Consider the following 24,570-nt stretch of genomic DNA (forward strand, 5'->3'; position numbering starts at 1 on the left):
ACTAAGTCTTCCCCGGAGGACATTTTCGTCCTCGGAGGCACACTGGGGTTACCACGCCCTAGCTCTAATACCATTTGTTGGAACCCAAGTAGAATTCACCCTCAAAAGCTAGCCGTTAAGGGAAGGGTGTCCATTCCCTTATAAGCCCATCCACATCCCTCAATTTTTCCGATGTGAGATTTCTTGCTTTTGCGTGGAACCCCCAACAATCTCTCCATTCTAGCAGAAGCAACTCGGACAGTGGGGGCGGTATCTTTCAAGAAAAAGAGGATCGTGCACTTCTTAAACCACCACTTCTAAGAAAAGAGACCAACCGAAGAGAACAACTGGATCCAATAAAAAAATGAATATTTTTATCTATATCTATTTTGTATCATTTTGGCGTCATTGCCGAGTGGTGAGGTGGGTGAACCAAAAGCACCGACTGGGCTTATGTGCCTGATAATATATCCTGTATACGCTCCCCTCCACCCCAGGAGCTCAGCACAGGCTAGGAGTGTAGGCTGGTAGACTTGTAGTAATATCAAAGGAAATATAGGAATAACAGGGAAAAGAATAGAAGCTCCAGGTCTGTTTACCCTTCACAGACACCTACCTCCTAAAGAAAGGAACCACAAGCAATAAAGAAGGGAATAGATTAATGGAAAATGATTACCATTAAAAAAAAAAGGATTACTGGAAAATGACATCTTGAGAGTCAAACCAATGATGAGAAGGCGGATGAAAATATTGTTTGCCCTTTTGGGTTGAGGAATAACCAAAAAAATACACTTATGAATCAAACGATTGGTTATAAAAGTAGCGATAAGAACAGTATCAGACCAAAAATTTTTGAGAACATTCTTACCAAAGAGAAATGCTCGAGCGATTTTAAGAAGTTGACAATTCTTTCTTTCATTAACCCATTTTGCTTAGGAGCACCAGCATAAGTAGTTTCATGTTCAATGCTACACTCACTCAAATATAATTTAAGACATCGCATGTGTTCACCGCCATTAACAGACCAATATGTTTTTTTTATAGTATCAAACTGTTTACAAATTCATCTTATACAATTTTTTAAGATAGACAACACTTCATCCTTAGATTTCATAGGATAAACCAAAGTGCTTCGAGCATAATCATCTACAAAAATAACAAAAGAAAGACGACTAAAGAGAGAGGTAGTGGTTGCTAGACCTCAAACATCAGAATGAATAACATTAAAAGGAATAGTACATTTATTCAAACTCAAAAGATACAACACTCTACAGTACAACTTTAACATTGAGGAATCAAAAGATCACGACGAAACAACTCAGGAAAAAAATCTTTAAAGACTGAAAAGAAAAATGACCCAACCTACAATACCAACACATCGGTTGGTCTTTATTGCTATTACCATGGATTTAAATTTTGGTTTCGGTTTCGGTTTCAAACATAGCCGAGACCTAAATTTGGACTGAAATACCGAAATTTGGTACTCTTGCCAAAATTTCAGGTTTGGGTGATTTCGGTTTCGATCCCAACCGAAATCCGAAATTTTGGTATTTCGGACCAAATTTAAAACCATGGCTATTACCAGATAAACTACTGATATTACTGAGCTGGTGTGCCATTGGAACTGAAGGTGTCTCGAGAAGGCACAAGCCATTAGAGTCATACCACAATCCTCCTCCTTGGGTGTCGGCTCCGAAAAATACAATGGGTTGGAAAAACATAACAATACAGTTCAAAGATTTAGTCATGCAACTAATAGATAGCAAATTTGTAGTGAGATTAGGAACATGCAGAACTAAAGAAAGTGACAACTTGGAGTGTAAAGGAACATCTCCCTTCCGAGCAATAGAAGAGAGTGATACATCTATTACTTTGACTTTTTCTTTATAACAGCAGATGATATATTTGGAAAAAAGAGAGGATACACCCGTCATGTCGTCGTAAGCTCTGGAAACAATAATCCATGACAATGGAGTGGAGGAATGGAAGGCAGATGTGTGTATACTTGTGTAAGCATGCGTTGGGTTAGATGAACTCTCTAATTGGGATAACTAATGATGCGGGCAATTCAACACATCCTCAAAAATGGATATCACTCTCAGAGTGATTACTGGACTAGACGAGTCGTAAGCAACAATTTGTGAGGTAAGGAGATATTCCATAGGTATAGGACTCGCTGATAAGTCTGCGGGTGAATTCTTCTTCAAGTTATATCCAGCTGGTCGTCCAACTAGATCCCAACAATGCCATCTCTTATATCTGGACTTGCCATAATGTGCACACTTTAGCATGTCTTTATCCCTGCTAAATTTCTTGTCATTCCCCTTATCTCATCTTTCAAAATCACTGTTTAATGCTAGTGCTGATTTGTTCAATTATAGAAGCATCATAATGCTGTGAGGTAGATAGTCGACTCTCCTCACTTTGAACACAGGCATAGATTTGATGCAGAGTAAGGAGTTCTTCTCGTCCAAGAATATTACATGAATCAACTCAAACTTCAGATTGAGTCCAACAAACTCAATAATGCGGCTCCATCCCATTTTTTATTTATAGGACACATCATTCGCCGTGCAAACATGCACATATGGATCATAGAAATCCATTTCTTCATGCAGACATCGAAGAGAAGCAAAATAATTGACTAGAGACTTCTTCCCATGACGATGATAAGTAACGTCTTACCGGAATTGATATATCCAGAAAACGTTCTTCACTTACGAGTAAGTTTGAGATGCTGCATCCCTTATGCCTACAACTGTCTTCATGAACATGAAGCCACTACTCACCTAGGGGTCCATCGAATTAATCAAGATAGACATGACTGTGAGGTTCTTTGCTTCCCACCTGTCATGAAGCAGATCATCTGGGGCTAATTCTTTCGTCTTACTGGTTAGATATCCAAGCTGCCATCTCCTTCCAATATGCATCTTCACCTTAGAAGCACGAAGCGGGAGTGTTTATGTAACATTTTCTTTATATGTTTTTCAAAATTCATGTACATCAAAAAATAGTAATTTCTTACCATCTTCACATATATCTTTCAGATTTTAAGTACATCAAAAAGTAGTAATTTCTAACCACCTTCATTTCTATGTCCTCTTTCCTCGTGCCTTATGAAGATGCCTTTGTGCTTGCTCCAATGAAGTACACTTTGAAGAGTTGGAGAGTTTGATACAAGGAAGTTGGTGATGGTGGGACTGATGGTGTAAGCTGGATGGGAGTGCCATGAGAGTGGTTCCCGTCTCTTCAAGAGCGCCATGGGAGTGGTTCTTGTCCTAAGGAGCACCGAGTCGTGGTTCTCGCATGGGAGCAGCACCGATGAGGAAGATTCTTGCTCCTAAGATCTTCCCAGCTTGTGGCCATTGGAGGTAATTTCGTCCGGTTAGCTTCACAACTATCATTGGAACCTTCACAACTATCATAGGAACTGTCATATTTCCAAGCGAAGACACAATAGAGCCACCTCCTCATTAATTCCAGAAGAGACTAGTACACACCATAAACGACTCAAAAAATTGGCAAACGAGAGGCAGCCACGGACTGTTACATATGAATTAGTTCCATAATATCAAGAAATTCAGATTCAGCACACACCACAATCTTCTTCACATTTTAATACTATAGTCGACACCCTTATGTAATCAAATTTACCAAATATGGCTTTCGGCATAAAAAACTTGTATAATCTCCACACAACATCTAACAACTTTCACCAATGCATAAAATAGCCCATATATTAACCCATACATAGAGATCGAAAGGAGAAAAGAACCCAAATGATCATCTTCAAAATAGAATAGGCCGAGGATGTGGATCTGACATTTGGATGCAAACTTATAACTAGCAAAGACCTACTATGATCTAATACCTCATTACTCTTGCAACTCCAACATTAGCAAAGAAACAGAGGTGTAATAAGGAAGTAAAGAAGAGGGAAAAAATGTAGGATATTCTAAAGATAGTTTGTTATGAAAGTAGAGGAAACATCTGAGATTTTCCAGTTGAACTTAGCTCACACATTGTATAGATCTTGAAGGGATCCAAGAGAAAAAGAAGAAGAATTATAGTCTATGAAACAAGAAAGAACAGAGTAATAGAGGAGATCTCAGTCTTGGATTCAAAACTGAAAACAAAGGCAAAATTATGGAAAAGATCTTACTCTTCAAGATCCTCCACACTTCCTCTGCTAAAGCTCCTTTTCCCCAAGCTTCCAATCCGATTCCAGAGCTTTTGAGAATTTTGGAACCTCAATTTTTCTTCTCAGCCAAAAGTCCCCATTCATCCATCCATCCCTCCTATTTATAGGTGGAAGACTGCAAGGAGATATTGACATCTGTCCTTGACCCAAGTGGTCCACCTAGACACTTGGCCTTCTTAGGCTGCCATGTGGCAGTGGTCCTCTTCCCAATTCTTTTCACCCCTTCAATGTACCCCTTATTACATGGTTGCCACTACTACTTATTAACAGTCCCTTTAACTTTGCCCTTCAACAGCTCAGATCTTCTCAGAACCTTCAGATGTTCTAGCTCAGATCTTTTCAAAGCTTTTGGATGTTCCAGTTGGCTCAAGTACTCCTCTTCTTTTTGCTCAGCTTGGTCAGAACTCTTGTCTTCATGAGCCGATAAACAACAGATCTATATTTTTTCATATTATCGATCGACCTTAAAAAATCTCATTCATCTTCAAGAAACAGTCTAAATTTATCAGACAATTGATGAAAAAATCAGATCCTACCAACTAGTACTAGATCCAATCAAATTGGGTTAGATGTGATCCTTCTTGATGAAGCCAACAATGGAAAAAAAGGTCTTCACAAGGTGATAGATCTGATTTCCACATGTTTCTTGGAAGTGCAACAACATATCTAATCTCTTTGGCTTCGATGCCAGGTTAAAATGGGTTAGAGAGATCTAACCAAAAATAAGGGAGGAAGAAGATGAATGAGAAGAAGGGAAAGAGAGAAAGGAGATTGGGGTAAGGAGTCAGAAGGTCGTTTCTCAACCCACGACCCTTTTTACCTTTTATTCTTATCATGGAAAAGGGTAAAAAACCCCACTTAACACAAAGGAGGGAGGAAACCCTTTTGATGTACATAGCCCCACCCCTTATTACAATATATTCCAATATCAATCCCATAACTGAAGAACATATTCGTTTTGGAACTATGGCATTGTTTCCAGAGTCATGCATGGGTCCTGGACCATAATCAAGGTGGTGGCTCTTTAACAAGTTGGCAGGGTGCACTAACAATCGCCCTTATGAGGATTCACCAAATCATTGTTTAGATCACACATGTATATAGGACTCAAGCTTGATTGTTATGATTATATGCTGACATTGATCATTTTGGTAGTGAATTCATTAGTTTAAGCTCTTGATTAGACATATCATATTCACACATAGTGCGTGCTATTTTCATTCAGTGTTTAAAAACACGGATGTGACACGGATGAGGCCAAAAAAAACTTTGTCGACTAGGTGCGGACGGGGCAAAAAACACGGTTGACATGGGTCACAACTCGGGAGAGTCAAAGGAGTTTTTATCGACTCTGTAGGGAAAAACGTGAAATGCGGATAAGGTGCAACGCGGAATGCGGCCAAGGTAAAAGGGAGTCGATTCGGGCGAGCTCCGAGTCGAGTCGACGAGTTTTTAAACAGTTTTCATGTGATCACTAATGACAAGTGGGGTGTAAGTGATAGAGTAGAGAGGGCAGTAAGAAGCACCCTAACATGGGCATTTCTACCTAAAAAAATCTCAAACCAATAAAAGGCGCATTATTTTTATTTATTTTTTTGAATGGTAATAAAAGGGGCATTCTTAGTAAACAAAGGCCGGCCTGTTTATCATCTGCAAATTGATAATGTTAGTGAACAAAATGTATGCGCTGGGAGTGAATTGGCCATCCAAAAAAATCTCTTCTCATCGGATGATCATAGCCCTCTGATTATTTATCGTACGTTGATGGTGAAAAATCAAAAAACATACATTGAGATTTGTTTAATAATTGGTTATTCGCATAATCAGTTGCCACTCAGCATGCATACAACAATAAATCAGATCACAGAACCCTACAGCAGATTCTACATCAAGCAAGACTAATCATGTATACAACTAGCATTCAAAACAATTCAAAACAGAAGCTTTAAAAAAATTCAAAACAGAGACTCAATGTGAAGATAACCAAGCCTCAAACTGAGTCAAAAAAAAACAAAGAAAAAAAACTCACTCTATTTCCTATCTCCCAAGCATGAATCTATTCACATGGACCAAAAGGAAAGAGAGAAAAAGGGAAAAAAAACTAGCATATATCTAACAAGTAAACAATTACAGCTGCAATCAAAGAATTCAATCATTACAAAAAGTAGTCAAATGATCAAATACTCATGTATTAAAAAGATTTCCAAACAAAAACATGTAAATTGGCATTGGTAGACATTCAAGCATCTACGAACATATACTCTATATCCCTCATGATGGGACTAACAAGCAACCATTCAAACTGAATATATACCTGAATCCATGCATCAAGCTCAAACTCTTGGTGAATTGGGCAATGGTTTGCCTACTGAAATCCTGAAAAATACCTTTGAAATTCACTTTTTTTTTCTAAAGTTGCCACCTCTTTCTAAAATATTCCATCATGTCCCAAGTGCATTTAATGCATTTTGCGACGACCTTAAGAATAAAGGAACATTCCATGGTTATTTCAGAAATATGACTATCAAATTCCCAAGGTAATAAAAACAATATGGTTTTTGTTATATTTAAAGAATACAAATAAGGAGAGTAAATTTTATTTAAAGTGGAAAAGGATGAATCCAATCAAATTAAAGCTGAAAATACTCACCTTTGTAATGTTAGAGTAGGTGCCCCAAAACCCAGTATATTTCGCATTTTAATCAATAAAAGTTTCTTTTTCATGACATTTATGAGTACTAAAAGTTAAATATGTGTGATATATTACTTGTTATTGACACGTATTTGTCCTTAGGTAGAAAAATAGGAAACCCCTACTCATGGATTCACAGATCCTAGGGAGCATGGAGATATGGGATTTTGGTTCTTTGCAGACCTTTGTAGTTCCTAGTTGGGGTTGAGGTTGGACACCTCCTGTACACAACTAGCATCTATCTTCCCTACATGCACGAGATGTGGAGTGACTTATCTCAATCACTTGGGTAGTGGACCCTAAGCAAGATAGAATGGGTATGACAATGAAACAGTTGAGCTATTCTACCAGACATGACCCTTTACATTTCCTTTGACCTAAGGGGTTATATTGGTTTGTTGGCGAGTCTCTCGTTTTTTGTCTATCTAATCGTGGTTCTTATTGGAGTCACCAGAGGGTAGTACTAAAGTGTTGGACAAACCTTCGAGGTCAATAGTGATACCCGACATGTAATTCTCCGCCTATTTAATAGGATCTACGGTTTTGGTCAGAGCAGTAGGCCTAGAAAAATACCTGGCCAGGTGGATTTGATAAAATGTTTATCAAAAGGATTTCACAAAATAAGTTTTCTTTTGAAATGGTTTTACAAATGCATTTGCGGGCCGACACTGCTTAACTGAAAGGTATACCATGAGTGAGCCAAGGGGGTTAGGCCTGCAAATGGACATTCGAAAATTCGATTACCGTCCGCATCCGAATCCGTTTAAAGCGAATATTATCCGAATCCATTTCAAGCGGATATTATCTGAATCCGTTGATGAGATATCTGGCTCTTCGCGGATACGAATCTGGTAAATGGTACATCCGATACGTTTAACATCCGAATCCGAGAAGTACATCTGTTTATCCCGAATATCCGGGTCCGGATCCGGATATCTGAATCCGTATCTGCATCCGTATCCGTATATCCGAATCCGTATCCGGAATCATTTTATTTTTATTAATAATATCATCAAATAAAATTTACATTTTTGCCGGAGGAACACCTCAAATATAACTAGATTTACATTTTTGCCATCGATATATATATATATATATATATATATATATATATACATTTTAATATTTATTTAATATAAGTCCCGAATTTGCAAAATAATTAGTAAATAGTACTTAAGAATCGCGTAACACCAATGAGTCCAGTTTTTTTAAAATAGTTGCTAAGAAGTCCCTTTTAACAAATGTTACAAATGTTTTTCCTTTCCAAACTCTTCTACAAAATTACAAGTTTTTAACAATCCAAACACAAAGTTAACTTTAGATAGAAGCAATTTTCTTTAAAGTAATTCTGATAGAAATAATTTTCTTAGAAATAAATCCAAAATAACTACAATAGAAACAATTTTCGTGAAAATTATTTTCTCTTCACATTCTACAGGAAAATTAAATGAATATGCCAATATGGTTACTTGGAGCCTTGGAGGGCTAATTATTTAATTTATTTCTATCTTAAAGTTAACTAGCTTGGCCCTGTTTGGATTGTTGTAAACTTGTGAGTGTAACTTTGTGGAAAAACGTATAAAGAAAATATAAAATGAGATTTTATATGGTGTAAGCCCGTATTTTTCAAAAAATACTATACATACCACATCACAGGATGATCCAAACCTTACATGTGATGGAACACAACATAGATAGGTTGTTCCCCAAAAATTTCTTCCATAGGATGATGCTAGCCCTTTGATCTATGGAGGTTTCCATAACAGAGTGAGCCCTTATAGTCCCGTAAAATAGTGGAAGATCGTGTTCCTCCGGCTAGCGTTATATGGTGAAAGCCTTTATAGTCGCATATTTTTCTATAAGTACTGTACGGACCACAACATAGGATGATCCAAACCGTCCGTGTGATGGGACACGGCGTAAATAGGTTGTTCCCCAAAAATCATCTCCATAGGATGATCCTATAGATCGGAGGGCTAGGATCATCCTATAGAAATATTTTTGTATACATAATACATGTAACACAATGTAGTTATGTTTACATGTATAAAAATAAGGGAAAAATACACTTAGACCCCCTTGTGGTTTCTAACACATTCAACTTAACCCCTAATGTTTAAAAAGTTACACTTAGACCCCCTGTGGTTGTGTAAGGTAGACCCCCTCAGTTAACGGTTCGTCCACAGATTGAAGGATTAGGATGATCCTATGGAGCTAAGGGTGTCAATTTTAGCTCGGGCTCGGAAGCTCGCTCGAGCTCGACTCGAATCCTTAACGAGCCGAGCCCGATTTAGGCTAGGCTCGGCTCGGCTCGGCTCGGCTCGTTAAGGCTCGTTAAGAATTTAATATATTTAAATATATATATTATATATTAATATATACATTAAAAGGGTTGTCCAGGGAGTGAAAGGGGGAGGCAAAATATGTCACTTCATTTTTGGAACCCCATTTGTTACTTGGACCACCTCCCATAGTGTAAAAAAGTAGTCAAATTACACTAGATAGGGCTGTCCAGGGAAGATGAGGGGTGTGAACTTAATATAACCCAAGCTCGGTAAGGCTCGCGAGCCTGGCCGAGCCTGACCGAGCCGAGCTTTTGAGCTTAACGAGCCGAGCCTGGCCAAGCTCGGCTCGGCTCGTTTACACCCCTATATGGAGCTGATTTTTTGGGCACACCCTATCTATGTCAGGGCCCATCAAATGAACGCTTTGGATCATCCAACTAATGTGGGCCCACTGTGTTTTCGGTAGTGTTTGGATTCGGGGTATGGGGTTTGGAGGGGTGTATGGGGTCTTCATTAGCATTGATATTGTTTCAAAAGAGGGGCCTACCTTATACAAATTGAAACCACAGGGGGTCTACTTGTAACTTTTTAAACATTAGGGATTAAGTTGATTGTGTCAAAAACCACAGGGGGTCTAAGTGTATTTTTCCCTAAAAATAAAAATTCACATAAAACCAATTAGACCAAACATGTACCTAGAATTTAGGTGTAATCAGCTAGTTGGTTTTCTTTGTGGCATCACATGGACGGTTTGGATCATCCTATAGTGTGGCCATATGCCCATACTCCATATAGTACTTTTTAATAGAGGGAGACAGCTGCCTGGGGAAGAAAAGGGGGCGAAATATATCATTCATATTAATATCGACTACGGCTTTTTGTTGGGAGAAACACACAAACACCGAAACACGCTAAAAAGAGGTCTGCTAGGGTTTTCGTCGGCTCCCTCCATCTTCTCGCCGCCGCCGGCATTCCACCTCATCCCAGCCTCCAATCGGCCCCCCCATCAAGCGCGAGAGAGAGGGATCAGATCGGAGAAGAAAAGCTCTTTGTTTTCTCTCCTTCTAAGTGGGTGAAGCTTCTTAACCTACACACTTTTTTGGGCTTTTTCTTTTTCTTCTTTTTTTTTGCTAGGGTGTGAAGCCCAATGTGTGAATATGGTTGTTCCTTTTCTCTTTTCATTTTCATTTTCATTTTGTTCCTTTTTTTTGCTAGGGTGTGAAACCCACTGTTTGAAACCCACTTCTTTTCATTTTTAGCTTATTGTTCCTTTTTTTTCACTGTTTTCTCTTGTTCACTTTCTATTATGTGGGTTTCTTTTGTTCCTTTTCTATAATATGAATTTTCTAAAAAATAGGATCTGTACTACCTCCTCCACTGAGCTCCACCATTTCCATAGCTAGGGTTTTTACAAGGAGGATTTATAGAGAAAAGAGAAGGAGAACACCGGTCATTCTCCATCGGCCACCCATCACCTCCGGCTGTGATTTAATCTTCAAGACAAACCCTGTGAGTATGTTCTTCATCTCCTCTTGTTTTAATTTTAACATTTGGTGAGTTTCTAGGGTGAGGGTGTAATTTAGGTTGGGCTGATTTAAGCTTTTGTTGAAAAACAATTGGGAACAAACTGTAATCTAATCTAGTCTTTGGGCCAAGTTTCAATTTCAATTTAGAAAGTAAAATTAAACCTAGATTGCACCTCTCATCCATAAAATTCTAGTAACAGTAGTTTAGTGTGTGATTCAGATTCTTTCTCAATTAGCATAATGGCATATCTGCTTCCTCAAGTTTGTTTGTTGTTATTGTTTTTATTGTTCTTAGTTTTTTTGTTGTTGTTATGGACAGATCTGTCATTTTGCCTTTTTGGACTAAGGTGGTTTAAATTGAAGGTCTCTGTTTGGATTTTCTCAATTTGCAGTGCTTTCTTGAAGGAGAGACCCACTCTTGGGTATGTTATTTGCTTACTCAATTTCTTGTTGTTATTATTTTTGCTTGATTTTTCATTTTTCTACTATTTCTCTTTTATTAGCAATTTCTATGCTGAGGATCTAAAGCTCTCGGAATCAACGAGGAGGAACATCAAACAACAATTCTGTTAGTGAATCACAAGAGCTGCAAGAGAAGACAAACCATAGGATTGTGCCTCATCATTGCTCCTACAAAAGTTTCTGTGAGTATGCTATCCTATTTGAATTTACATCCTCTATAATAATGAGGCTTGCTTGAATAACTCAAGGAATGCATGAACCTGTCCTTATCTATTAGGTCTGTCCATAGATGGTTTGTCTCTATTATCTTAATTAGTTTCTCATTATCTTTAAGAGTGGTAATAATTGTGTTGATGGTAGTGCAATTATTGAAAACTCTGTGCCTTTTAGGCTGCTAAGAACGACCTTACCCAAGATAACAATGTCTGAACCTCAGAATTTGGCTACTCCTGTGTCTAGTGTGTCTAGTAGTGCTGATGCTACTATACCTAGTTCAGTTGGTGTTAATATCATACCTCCTAATCATGGTACAAGTATTGATGCCCCTAGTAGAAGTGTTCCTCCACCTGCCACTGATGATTCCGATCCCAATCCTGAAAATGAACTAAACGTCAAAAGACTACATCAGTTGTATGGACAGAATTTACTAGGGAAGTAAAGGGTGGTCGAGTTATTGATGCCATTTGCATGCATTGCAAGAAAAAATTTGATAGGTCAAGTTCAAAAGGAACAACTCATTTGAAGAATCATCTCAAAACGTGTAATAAAAATAAGCAAACGAACGACATTACCCAATATTATCTTGGAAAGACTAGCAGTAGTAATGACCCATCTCCCAAATTAGCAATACATAAATTTGACCCAGCAGTTGAGAGGGCCTTGTATGCTAAGATGATTGCAAAACATGACTTTCCTTTTCTTATGGCGGAGTATGAGTACTTTCGGCTTTGGATTTCATATTGCATGCCTTCTTATAAATTTCGTTCAAGAAACACTGTAAAAACTGATTTGGTGGGTGTTTATAATGATGAGAAGGCAAGGATTTATAAAGAGATTGAAAACACATCCTCCAGAGTTAGTCTCACTACTGATGGGTGGACAGCTGAACATCAAAACCGTGGGTATTTTTGTGTGACTTGTCACTACATTGATGAGGAATGGAAGTTGCACAAAAAATTAATTTTTATTCATGTTGTTGAATACCCACATCGTGGTGACCAATTATGTGATTGGTTGAAGAATCAGATTTTGGAATGGAACATTGACAAGAAGTTATTTAGCATTGTAGTGGATAATGCTAGTGCGAATGGAGGGATGTTGGATGGTATTAGAACATGGTTGAATGGTAAGGGATTACTTGTCCACTATGGTGACATGTTCCATATTCGGTGTTCGGCCCATATCGTGAATTTAATTGTGAAGAAGGGGATGGAGGTCATTCATGGGTTAATTGAGGGAATTCGAAAAAGTGTCAAATATATAAATCACTCCCCATACAGAGATGAAATTTTTTGTCTTGCATTGAGTCAAACTCGGTTAACTACCAAAAAACGTGTGGGTTTGGATGTTGAGACGAGATGGAACTCTACATATGAGATGTTACGAGATGCTTTGGAGCTCAAATAGGCATTTGAGCGTTAGCTGACTTAGATAATGAGTATAAACTCCTACCCACTGAGGATGAATGGGAAATGGGAAAGAATATATGTGAATGTTTGAAACTCTTTTATGAAGTGACTAAAAGACTTTCTGGTACTAAATATCCAACTACCAACTTTTACTTTATTGAGGTGTGCAAAATTCGATTGACATTGAAGAAGTAGCAATTGAGTGATGTTGACTACATTCACAGGATGGCATTTTTTATCCAAGATAAGTTTGATAAATATTGGGATGAATGTAGTTTGGTGCTAACAATTGCAATAATTCTTGATCCTCGGTATAAGATGCATATTGTTGAATATTTTTATGAGAAAATCTATGGTAGTTGTTTTGAAGTGTACAAAAATAAAGTCTGTAATGTCCTCCTTGAACTTTATTCAGAATATGAGGACTCTTCACTTGAAGCTCCTTTTGGTTGTGGGGTTGGGGATCAAGTTGAACGTTCATCTGGTTTAGTTGAAGCTTTTACTCAATCAAGTTTGGATTTTGGAGATTTCAGGAGGTTTATTAGAGAGCGTTCTACTTTGTCATCATTTGCTAAAAAGACAGAATTGGAGCAATACCTAGAAGAATCTTTGTTTCCATTCAACGAGGACGAAGCTCTTTCATTTGATATATTGCAGTGGTGGAGGCACTATGGAAAAAAAATTTCAACACTTTCAAAGCTTACTCGAGATATTTTGGCAATCCCAGCTTCCACAGTTGCATCGGAGTCAACTTTTAGTAAAGCAAGTAGAGTAATTGAGGATAAACGTACCTCATTAAATTCTGAAACGGTGGAAAGCTTACTTTGTACGAAAGATTGGTTGCCATCACTAGACGGGCAAGTAAGTAAAGTACTAATTTAGTTTTTTGTTCTTATTTTATAAGATAATTTTAACAATGACTGATTTTTTTTCTATTTTATAAACCAGTTTCAGGCTCTCAATCTTGATTGATGTTTTGGTCCATGCTTTTGGAAGTGAATTTGGACAGGTATATTCTACATTTCTACCTTTACTTGTTATTTTATAAAATTGCTACGATGTGTTATATTCTACTTTTATAATCTGTTATTAGCATGGTCAGCAATTGAATAATCTGTTGTGTTTAGTGTTGAGTTGGTAGAAGGATAGTGCAAAGGCCTTTGAAACAGATTTGATCAATGATTTTGCTTTAGAGTTTCTTAACATGAGATATTGTGAATCTGCAGGTTACATGTAGCTTGCTTTGAATACCTCATTAGGACACATAAGTACATTTTCTCATGCATACCTCATTAGGTTATTACTGTGTATGTATGCATTTCTTTTTGGAATTGAGCCATTAAACAACTGTAGGCTTTCTCGAGTAAATAACCAATGTTTGTCTTTGTCTTTGGAGTGAGGTTGTATATTTGGCATCTCATATCTGTTGTCTTTAGTCGTTACACATCAGAGTGAAAAAACCATTGTTAGATCTACAAATTGTAACAAATTTTTGGACTATCTAAGAGCTCTTAAGATTTCTTTTGTTTATCTGTGTGCGTGTGCATGTGCATGCATGAGTTCAAATTGTTTATCTATGATTAGCCTCTTGGGCTTATGGTTTTCCTTTGAGATACTTGTAGCATTTAGTAGTCTTTTTTATTAACTGGTTAAAATTTGTACTCAAATCATTACATTGTATGCTATGACAAACATGAACAGTGTTAATTGTACCCTAATTGTTAATTGCTATAAAAGAATGAGTAAGGAAATAAAAGAAAAAATGACCAATGTCTGAGAACCAAAAGATATAATGTCCCATTTAAGCTCAAGGAAACTTGCCCCACAGGTTAGAGGTTGTTTGTATGGGGAATAGACGCATTTTATGTTGTGCTGATGAGGAATCCAACAATCATCTCCTATCTATTGCAGCATTGCGAGAAGGATCTAGTTCTATGTTCTCAATTGTTTTCCGTGTGCTAGTTTTCTCATATTCTTTTGGGTTCCTAATGTAGCACAAATGATGCTTGCATCTCGATTAAAGAGATTGTATACTTTGGAACATGATTCCTTTTCTGTGTTAGGTGTTTGTTTGGTCTTGATCTCTTAGGTGAAATTTAAAGGATGAAGAGGTTTTGTATCTATTTTCCAGGAGGATAGGATGATGGGCTTGTGATTCATATTGCTTCTTTTCAATCAAGTCCCTTTTTATATCAATGGTGGTATCTCTCTCTCTCTCTCTCTCTCTCTCTCTCTCTCACACACACACACACACACACACACACACTCTTACATACTCACAACTTAGCTGCTCTGTCCCTTTTTTCATTTCATAGCTGCTCTGTCCCTATTGTGATTTGTCTTCATTCATTGAAAAAGTTCTATTTATTTTACCCATTGATCTCTCTAATGGTGGGATCTGATAATTTTTGCAGTGGAAGAAGAAGCACATGAGGAGGCTCAAGAGGAAGCGCCGAAAGATGAGGGCCATGAGGCAAAGATCCAAGTAGTTTGACATGAGCATGTTTTGCAACTTTATGTGTTTTGAGAGTGGACCCTTTGAGTTTTGATGGTTGAACACTTGAACTGCTACTTTTTTTTGTTATATTGATTTGATGATTTCCATAGAGGTACTAAAGGAAGTGAGGGTGCAGAGGTATCTGTAATCTCTTCTTTTTTTTAGAGTGGTTGAATCCTCCTCTTTTATTAATTTCTTCTTGAACTGAATGTTTGTGATTTCTTTTAAATGATTTCAGAGTGGTATCTATAAACACTTGAATTGGATGTTTATAATTTCTTCTTTATAATAGGTGTTCGGGTTCGGATAATATGAATTCGGTTATTCGAATTCGAATTCGGATACAAATTCGGACATTCGGATATGATTTATCAGGATATGAATTCGGATATGGATTCAGACACTGAATTTGAATTCGGATTTAAATTCGTATATCCGTTTATGAATTCGAATTTGGATTTGAATCCTGATAAACGGATACATTCGAATTCGGATTTAAATTCAGATATCCGTTTATGAATTCGAATTCGGATTTGAATCCGGATAAATGGATACGGATAATATCCGAATTCGAATAACATCCGTCGGATACGAATTCGATAACAAATTTTAATCATCCGTCGAATTCGGATACGGATACTGAATATTGTAAATGAATTCGAATTCGGATATAGCACTATCCGATTCGAATTCGATCCGTTTACACCCCTACAGGGGTAGTTAATGTCCACCCCCATAGGACTCAACTCGGTAGATGTGGACTTGGAGAAAGGACTTGCACGTTTGATGTGATTAGGGGTATGATGATTTGACGGTTATCTTGAGGGTTACGTCTCGATGGAGGCCACTGACTCAATGCGATTATATCATTAGCTACGGAGCAATAATTGCAGTGGGGCCCACTTGTGGGTTCTGCAGGATCTACCGTTAAATCCCTACTACGATCCTATCCACTACTCGATTGACCTATTATAATCTATTGGATAGAGGTCCCGCATTTATCTAGTTGCTCACATGAACTAGTTTCGTGGCATTGGATGCATTGAAAGGATATACGCAATGTATATAGTGTATATATACTATGGGATCATTGGGAATACCAAAATGGTTAAGTATTAACCATAAGGTACTTAACCATAAGGGTATTTTGGGAATATCATAAATTATGTTGGAGCTTTAATCCTATTGGATAGGATTGGATTGCATTAATTTAATTAGGAATTAAATAAAGAATGCAAGAAATCTAAATTGGATAAGTGGAACCCACATGGGACGAAAAAATGGGTGGGACCCATGTTCACACACCCCATGTGGTGTGTCATTATCAATTTAAAATTCAAATAATATTTGAAATATTATTGCTTGATTTGTTTTAACAAATTAAAGCAACACATGTGATGAAAAATGGAATGAGAGAAAGAAGGAAACAATGTGCAAAACAAAATTGGAAACAAGAGAACCACATGAGGGCAACCCAAGGTAGCTTGGGCAGCAAGGCACGCCCACCTTGGGCGCCCCATGTGAGTTTCCAATTGGGTGTGTCTTGTTTCCCAATTGGAGCTTCCAATTTTGATTAGTTTCCTTAGTTTTTGGGATTTCTCTAGAAACTTTGGATTTTGCAAAAGGTAATTAAAAACTATATAAATACAAGACAAAGTGCTAGAGTTTTTTAAGGGCTCTCCCATAATTCCATGTGCTAGAAATTGGTAGAGACATCCCAAAGTCTTTCTCTTGTTCTTCTCTCTCAATTCCATCAACTAGTTTTGTCTTTTCAAGGTTAAAGACAATCATCCAACCAAGCTCCATTGATCTAAACATATACTCCCATATTATACTCTGATTTAGATCAGATTATAAAGTGAACAAAGAGTTGTACACAAGTTCCTTTGTGTAACAAAAGGAATCCATCGATTCAACTTGCAGTTTCGCGTCGATTAGATCGCCGGCGAATTTTCGAGAAGTAGATCAAGCGGACGTGTTCTTCTCTACAGCAACTAAAGGTATTTGATTTATATTTGTGTTTATTAAATTACCATAAAATCAATTAGTTTCTATGAATCCTGGGTTAGAGCAAAAATTTTGTTCTACACGGTTTATTCTTCCGCTACATGTAGCGATTTTGCTCGGGGGTTTTCAACCTTTCTAACATGTAAAACTATATTTGGCTCCTTCATTACTCTTAGATGGAGTTGTTTGTGTTTATGATAGCCACCCAAATAATACACCTTCAACACTTGCACTCCTTTTCTTTACACTCGTGCATCCAAACACATACACAAATGTAAACATTCCTAATCAGTACCGAATTAGATTCCCAATCACCCCAATCTGCTAATCCCAGGGTGCTCCAAGTTTTGGAACTTTAGAAAATGAATTTTGCAAATAGACATGGAGGAACAATAAGTGATGTTATACTCATATCAATAAGCAAGGAAAATGTCTCAAATTTTCCTGATGGACCAAAAAAACCATATAGAGATGCACCATGAATACGAGTTCAACTTGTTTTCCAATTATATGTTATTTCTTCAAGTCATTTGTAAAGTTCTCAATCACGATCTAACTAGCATACAGCAAGGGTTCAAGCCATCATTTTAGAATGTACGACCAGGGCACTGAATATATGTTCGTGTACACTTTAGATCATCAAAACACTATATCTGTTGCTACAATTAACATACTTGGCAATCAGATAGTGTCTAAAGCCAGTCTTTGTAAAATTTGAACACTACAACCATAAGATGAATGCTCGGGCTAACTTTTGAAATAATGGATGGTGATGTTGGGCAGAAATCAACCTGGCTAGGCCTATTATTTAATTTCTTTATCACTGTCATATCTAGCAATCAAAATAAATCTGCGGGTTGCTGAGTGGACCACTAGCAGAAAAGAATGTCGTGTAATTTCAATAAGGCCACGTTTGGATACCAACAAGATTTAGATTTGGATTTAGTTGATAACTCCAGAATGCGTCAAGGCAGTGTGATCCCAGATCTCCTTCGCGGTCGGGAGGAGAATCATGGTAGACGAAATGGCAGGGGTCATGCTCTGCCAAAGGAGAGTTCGAATCAATGCGTCCTCCTGTTCCCAACGAGTATATGTAGATCCTTGGGCGGGGGGATCCTGATGAAGGAAACTGATCTTGCCCCGTCCCAAAAGATGTCTCAACCGCAACTTTTCAGGATAAGTAGTTGGTCCCATCAAGCTTGGCAGTGGTCAGCTGTGGATAAGAGCCATCCACAGGTGCCAAGCTAGTAGAAGAAGAAGGGGTAGTCGAAGAGGATGGTTGGGCACGGATTTTAGATGTCATGCCTAGAGAGGGATCCACAATGACAGGTGGCTCCATAATGACAACAAACGATGAGGAGGAAGAAATACCCACAAAAATCGGCCACCAGAGGGTGAAAGAGGAGATGGAGAAACCCAACTAGCCGAAACAATGGTTCATATCGCGGCTCCACAGACAAGAGATAAGAGAAGACAGGGAGTCATGGAGAGAAGAGAAACAAAAAAAGAGGTTCTAAGGTATTTAAAGCATGATGAAAAAAGAGGGGGATTAGGGTTAAAGCTTAGGAGAAGAGAGAAGAAATTAGGGTTTTAATGGTACCGAGATAGGGCTGGAAAAGGGAACAGGTGTGGAGGTAGGAGAGCGGGGTTACGAATAGTAAGGGGATGTGGATGGTACGGAAGAGAGGGGAGTATATTACAAATGAGAGAGGGGGTGGAGGTATTATGGATAAGCAGAGTGTGTGTGTGTGTGTGTGTGTGCGTGTGTGTGTGTGTGTGGGGGGGGGGGGGGGGGTGTATTACGGATTACGGGGGTGAGGGTATTACGGATACGGGGGGTGGGGCCTGGTTGCTGGACGGAAGTAGGGATGGAGGGTTGTACGAATGTAGGGAGGGTGGTGGGGGTACCGTACAGAGGTAGGAAGGGGAGAGAGAGTGCGTACAATTGCAGGGGGTGCCGTATTTGGAGATGGAGTTACGGCAAGAGGGTGGGGTTACATAAGGTGGGGCGGGGTTACGGCAAGAGCGTGATGCCGTAGGTGGGGTGGGTTTACGGCAAGAGGGTACGTACAGTACGGTGGGGTTTACGGTGGGGTGGAGTTACGGGAAGAGGGTGATGCCGTAGGTGGGGAGAAGATGGGTTGGGTTGGTGCGGTAGATGGATTTGACTTTGGGTGGAGATTGGTGAGGAGGGCGACGATGTAGGATCAAAACCCTAGGGCTCTGATACCATGTTAGAGAGGGGATGCATTGGAGAAAAGTAAGTTAGGGCTAGGCTCCCCCTCACTGAAAGTATTTATATAATAAGATAAAGAGTACAATGACAAGAATGCCCCTACTAGGCTTATTCTAACAATCAAATAATGTTTTAAAAAGATTTGATCCCTCTGAATTTTTTATCGTAAATTGATGGTCAAAAACCGAAAAGCAAATATTGAGATCTGTTTAATAATTGCTTATTAGCATAATCAGTTGCCACTCGACAAACATTCAACATTAAATCAGATCACACAACCCTAGAGAAAATTCTACATCAAGCAAGACTGATCATGTATACAACTAGCATTCTGAACATTTCAAAGCAGAGATTCAATGCGAACATAACCAAGTCTTAGACTGAGTCCTCAAAAAAAAAAAAAAATTCAATCATCAGTCTATTTTCTATCTCCCAAGCATGAATCTATTCACATCGACCAAAAGGAAAGAGACAAAAAGGAAAAATAATTGTACACACATATATCTACTAACCAGTAAAAAATTACAGATGCAATCAAAGAATTCAATCATTACAAAAAGTAGTCAAATGATCAATTACTCATGTATTAAAAAGATTTCCACACAAAAACATGCACATTGGCATTAGTAGACATTCAAGCATCTACGGAACATATACTTCATATCCCTCATGATGGGACCAACAAGCAACAGTTCAGACTTCAGACTGAAAATGCACCTGAATCCACGAATCAAGCTCAAGCGCCTGGTGAATTGGGAGATGGTTTGCCTTCTGAAATCCTAAAATATACCTTTGAAATTCACCTTGCTTTCTCTTTCTAAAATATCCCATCATGTCCCCACCGCATCTAGTGCATTTGCAACGGCCTTAAGAAGAAAGGAATAGTCCATGGTTATTTCAGAAATAAGACCATCAAATTCCAAAGGTCTTAATAAAAACAAGATGGTTTTTATTATAATAAAAAAAACTACATATAATGTCAAAAAAATATACAGAGTGATTTTTCTTTAATGTGGAAAAGGATGAATCCAATCAAATTAAAGCTGAAAATACCATAGTTGCCGGAGTGAGAAGTGAGTGCGAGAACCGATGCGGGAAGTGAAAGCGAGAAGCGATGCGGGAAGCGAGGGGTTTCGAGAAGGGAAAATGTAGGAAGCAAAAAGCTTTAAAGAAAGTAAAAATAAAATGTGTGGGAAGTGTCATTGAAAGTCAACATGAAGCATATAAAAAGCCTCATTGGAAGTGAACAAGAAGTGCATAGAAAGAGTAGGATTGCAGTAGGTTAGGGAGGAAGGGTTAATATGGGTAAGGACTAGATGTAGAAAAGAAGACTTCACAACTAATTAGAACTACGAATTTTAGGAATTTATAGTTTCAAATATTATATATATATATATATATATATATATATATATATATATATATATACGGATTAAATACTTGTTTGGGTGATCCAAACCATTCATTTGAAAGTCCCTTACCTAGATAGGGTGTCCACAAAAAATTAGACCCATAGGATGATCCTAACCCATCCAACAGTGGAGGGAAAAATGGTTCCCTCCATTTTTTGATGGGTTAGGATGATCCAATGGATCTGATTTTTTGTGGACACCCTATCTAGGAAGGGCCTTTCAAATGAATGGTTTGTGGATCACCCAAACAATGTGCGGCCCCACCGTTTTTAACCCGATCGAGGACCGAGTAGGATCACTTTTTCGTATATATATATATATATATATATATATATATATATATATATATATATATATATATATATATATATATATATATAATGTTAAGAGGGCGATCCTTGGTGCAATGGTAAGGTTGCTCCATTGTGACCAGGTGGTCACGGAAACAGCCTCTCTGCAAAGCAAGGGTAAGGCTGAGTAAAATCTAGCCATCCCCAGACCCCGCAATGGCAGGAACCTCGTGCACTGGGCCACCCTTTTTTTATATATTTAATGTTAACTTATTGGAAAAAGATCCACATAACTAATAATGATATTTCGAGTTTTAAATGCCTTTATTTAAATACACTCCTTCAACATTATCAAAAGGAGTAAATATACTTTTTGGAAGAAATAATCACCTAAATAGGAAGTGTACTCCTAATTAAGAGGAAACAGGTAGGAAGCGTGCGGGAAGTGCACTTCCCCTAAATTTGGGAAGCAAAAAAAACTTAGCTTCAGAAGCAAGTTTCTGGGGAGCAAGCTCCCATCCAACTAAGAAGTTTCCTGTAATTATGGAAAATACTCACCTCTTGTCCAACTATATTTGGCTTCTTCATTACTCTTAGATGGAGTTGTTTGAGTTTGTGATAGCCACACAAGCCTTCAACACTTACACTCCTTTTCTTTACACTTGTGCACCCACACACACACACACACACAAATGTAAACATTCCTAATCAGCACAAAATTGGATTCCCAATCACTCAGTATGCTAGGACAAGGGCTCTGAGTTGTAGAACTTCTATAGAACATGGAATCTGCAAATAGAAATGGAGGAGCAATATGTGATGTTATCCTCCTATGAATAAGCAAGGAAAATGTCTCAGATTTTCCCAGTGGACCAAGCAAAACCATATAGAGATGCACCATGAATATGAGTTCAACTTTTTCTTTTTCCAATTATATGATATTTCTTCAATTCATCTATAAAGCTCTCTATCACAATCTAACTAGCATACAGCAAAGGTTCAAGCCATCATTTCAGAATGCAGGACCAGGGCAATGAATTTATGTTCGTGTAGACTTTGGATCATCACAACACTAAATCTGTTGCTACAATTAACATACTTGGCAATCAGATAGTGTCTAGAGCCAATTTCTGTAAAATTTGAACACTACAACCATAAGATGAATGCTTGGGCTAACTTTTGAAATAATGGTTGGTGATGTTGGGCAGAAATCAACCTGGCTATGCCTATTATTTAATTTCTTTATCACTGTCATATCTAGCAATCAAAATAAATCTTCGGGTTGCCGATTGGACAACTAGCAGAAATGAATGTTGTGTAATTTCAATAACTAAACTGTAGAGATGTTGGAAAACATATATGTGGGTTATCAGAGACTACAAAATTGGGATATCAGAGATTACAAAACATAGGTATGTAGAGACCAATCAGGAAGAGACAAGCAACATGTTCCCTGTTTTGGACGAGATTGGGCGGAAGAGAGAATCGATTGCTTCTAGCATCTTCTTGACCTATTGTGCCAAAATATGTAGTAGCCTCTAATGGTATAATCCTCTAGGGGATGGATCCATTAACCACACAGCACTCCACATCGTCTGCATATCGTCATGAGATGGTTTAAATTACGAGAAACTACTTAAACTCCATAAGTAATTCGCTTGATTTTGTGGTATAAGCTTTGTAATTGTGACTAAAACCAACAGGTGAGGACGGAAATTAGACAATGTCTATGAATATGCCCTCGGAAGTCGGAATAAGGAGTGAGACCGCATCATAAACATTATAAAAGACGAATCCATCTGACATAGAGCCGGGTCGCCTGAGTGAGATCTCTCTCCAACAAAATCGCTTGCAAGCTAAGCTGAATATATACAATCCGAAAATGATTATGTTTTTTTTTTCTCTCACGACAAATCAATGCAAAGTAAAATAGAGCATGAGAGACCTTAGAATGTGACAGGAGAATGAACATTCTCAATCAGTCCAACACAACAGAAAAATCTACACAAACGGATACAAGCAAAGAAGCAGATTAACTATGTCAAACAATGGCACAATGAGACAGGAAAACAAACTAAGAAACACCGAGATATCGACAATGCAATTAAATATAAACTTCGTTTTGCGATATTAACAAGAAATTCTTCACAAGGACATCTCATTGGAAAAAATTCTTGCATTTTCGTATAGTCGAACCCTACGTTACTGCCTCAAACAACACGTACATAGAGGTCAATTCTAGAGATCTGATCGCGAATAGAGACAACAATAACAACAAAAAGAACATTGGCAAGGCATTGGAGTAGAGTAGAATTTGAAATCCTTAAGACCCTGTTTGGATTGCAAGAATTTTCAGGAAAAAAATTGGAAAGGAAAATTTTTGTATTTTTTTGTAAAATTTCCTACTTTCTTTTCCACATGAAAAGAGACAAGTTGAACCAATTCTATTCAATTTTAACTTAGATGGACCTTCAAATTATGATAACATCCCTCTAAAATAACCATAATCATATCATTTCCTGCTAAATCATGAAAAAAAAATCCCAAGAAAAAAATTCCGTCAGAAACAATTTTCTTGCAATCCAAACAGTACCTAAAGCTCTCTCACCTGCCGTACATTATCATTGGCCTCAAACTGCTCACAAACGATCAACGCCGAGTCTTTATGTGCTGATTATTGTAACAGCAATCAAGAGGAGAGGATATAGACTCAAATGCAGATTAGAGGAAATGAGAGGAAGAGCTCTAAGGAGCTAAGAAATGCGGAAGAAGATTTAAGTAAAATAAAGAAGAGCAATACGTTACAGTAGCAGGGGTGTAGATGGTAAAAAAATAGGGATGGGAAATGAGTCGAATGGAAGAGAAGTATGGAGGGACTAAGGCTAGGGAAGGAGAATAGCTAGGGGTGCAACTCGGGTCTGGTTCAACCCGAAAAAAAGGTCGGGTCGGGTTGAGTTTGGGTCGGGTTCGGAACCGGGTTGAGTTTTCCTATCCAGGGTTGTTCGGGTTGGGTTCGGATTCAGGGGTTGGCCAATCTGACCTGAGTGAAACCCAACATTTTTTATCATTTCTTATTTAAGTAAGCTTAAAATGTCTGGTTGGGTCAGGTTGAACTCGGGTCGGATTTGGGGTGGGAAAATGGGTTCCTCGGGTGGGGTTGGGTTGAACCTCGTCGGGTTGGAACTTGGGTCCGATCGGGTTGGGTTGGCCTCAACCCGACCCAAGTTGTACGAGAGAGAGAGAGAGAGAGAGAGAGAGAGAGAGGGGTTTACCTATGCAAAACATCGACTCAGACACAAAAATAACTATGGGTGTTGGTTGTGTTGGGATTCACGTTAAAAAAACCCACGCAATC

General features: G+C 38.1%; 1 long non-coding RNA gene across 6 annotated transcripts; it reads right to left on the minus strand.

Moving 5' to 3' along the window:
• Positions 1 to 882: 882 nt before the first annotated feature.
• Positions 883 to 24,063, minus strand: LOC143876028 (uncharacterized). 6 transcript variants are annotated; one of them, XR_013250281.1, is made up of 5 exons: positions 23,833 to 24,063; positions 20,231 to 20,379; positions 11,661 to 11,738; positions 6,495 to 6,658; positions 883 to 1,125 (listed from the first exon to the last, which is right to left on the minus strand). It is a non-coding gene; the product is annotated as an uncharacterized LOC143876028 (long non-coding RNA). The 6 variants fall into 6 exon arrangements; XR_013250278.1 differs by having other exon boundaries at positions 6,495 to 6,556; positions 23,824 to 24,063; XR_013250277.1 differs by having other exon boundaries at positions 23,824 to 24,063.
• Between the last annotated feature and the right edge of the window lie 507 nt (positions 24,064 to 24,570).

Source organism: Tasmannia lanceolata, unplaced genomic scaffold (assembly GCF_043159265.1).
Source record: "Tasmannia lanceolata isolate RefF3 unplaced genomic scaffold, GAP_Taslan_0.1 ptg000004l, whole genome shotgun sequence".
NCBI classification, from domain to species: domain Eukaryota; kingdom Viridiplantae; phylum Streptophyta; class Magnoliopsida; order Canellales; family Winteraceae; genus Tasmannia; species Tasmannia lanceolata.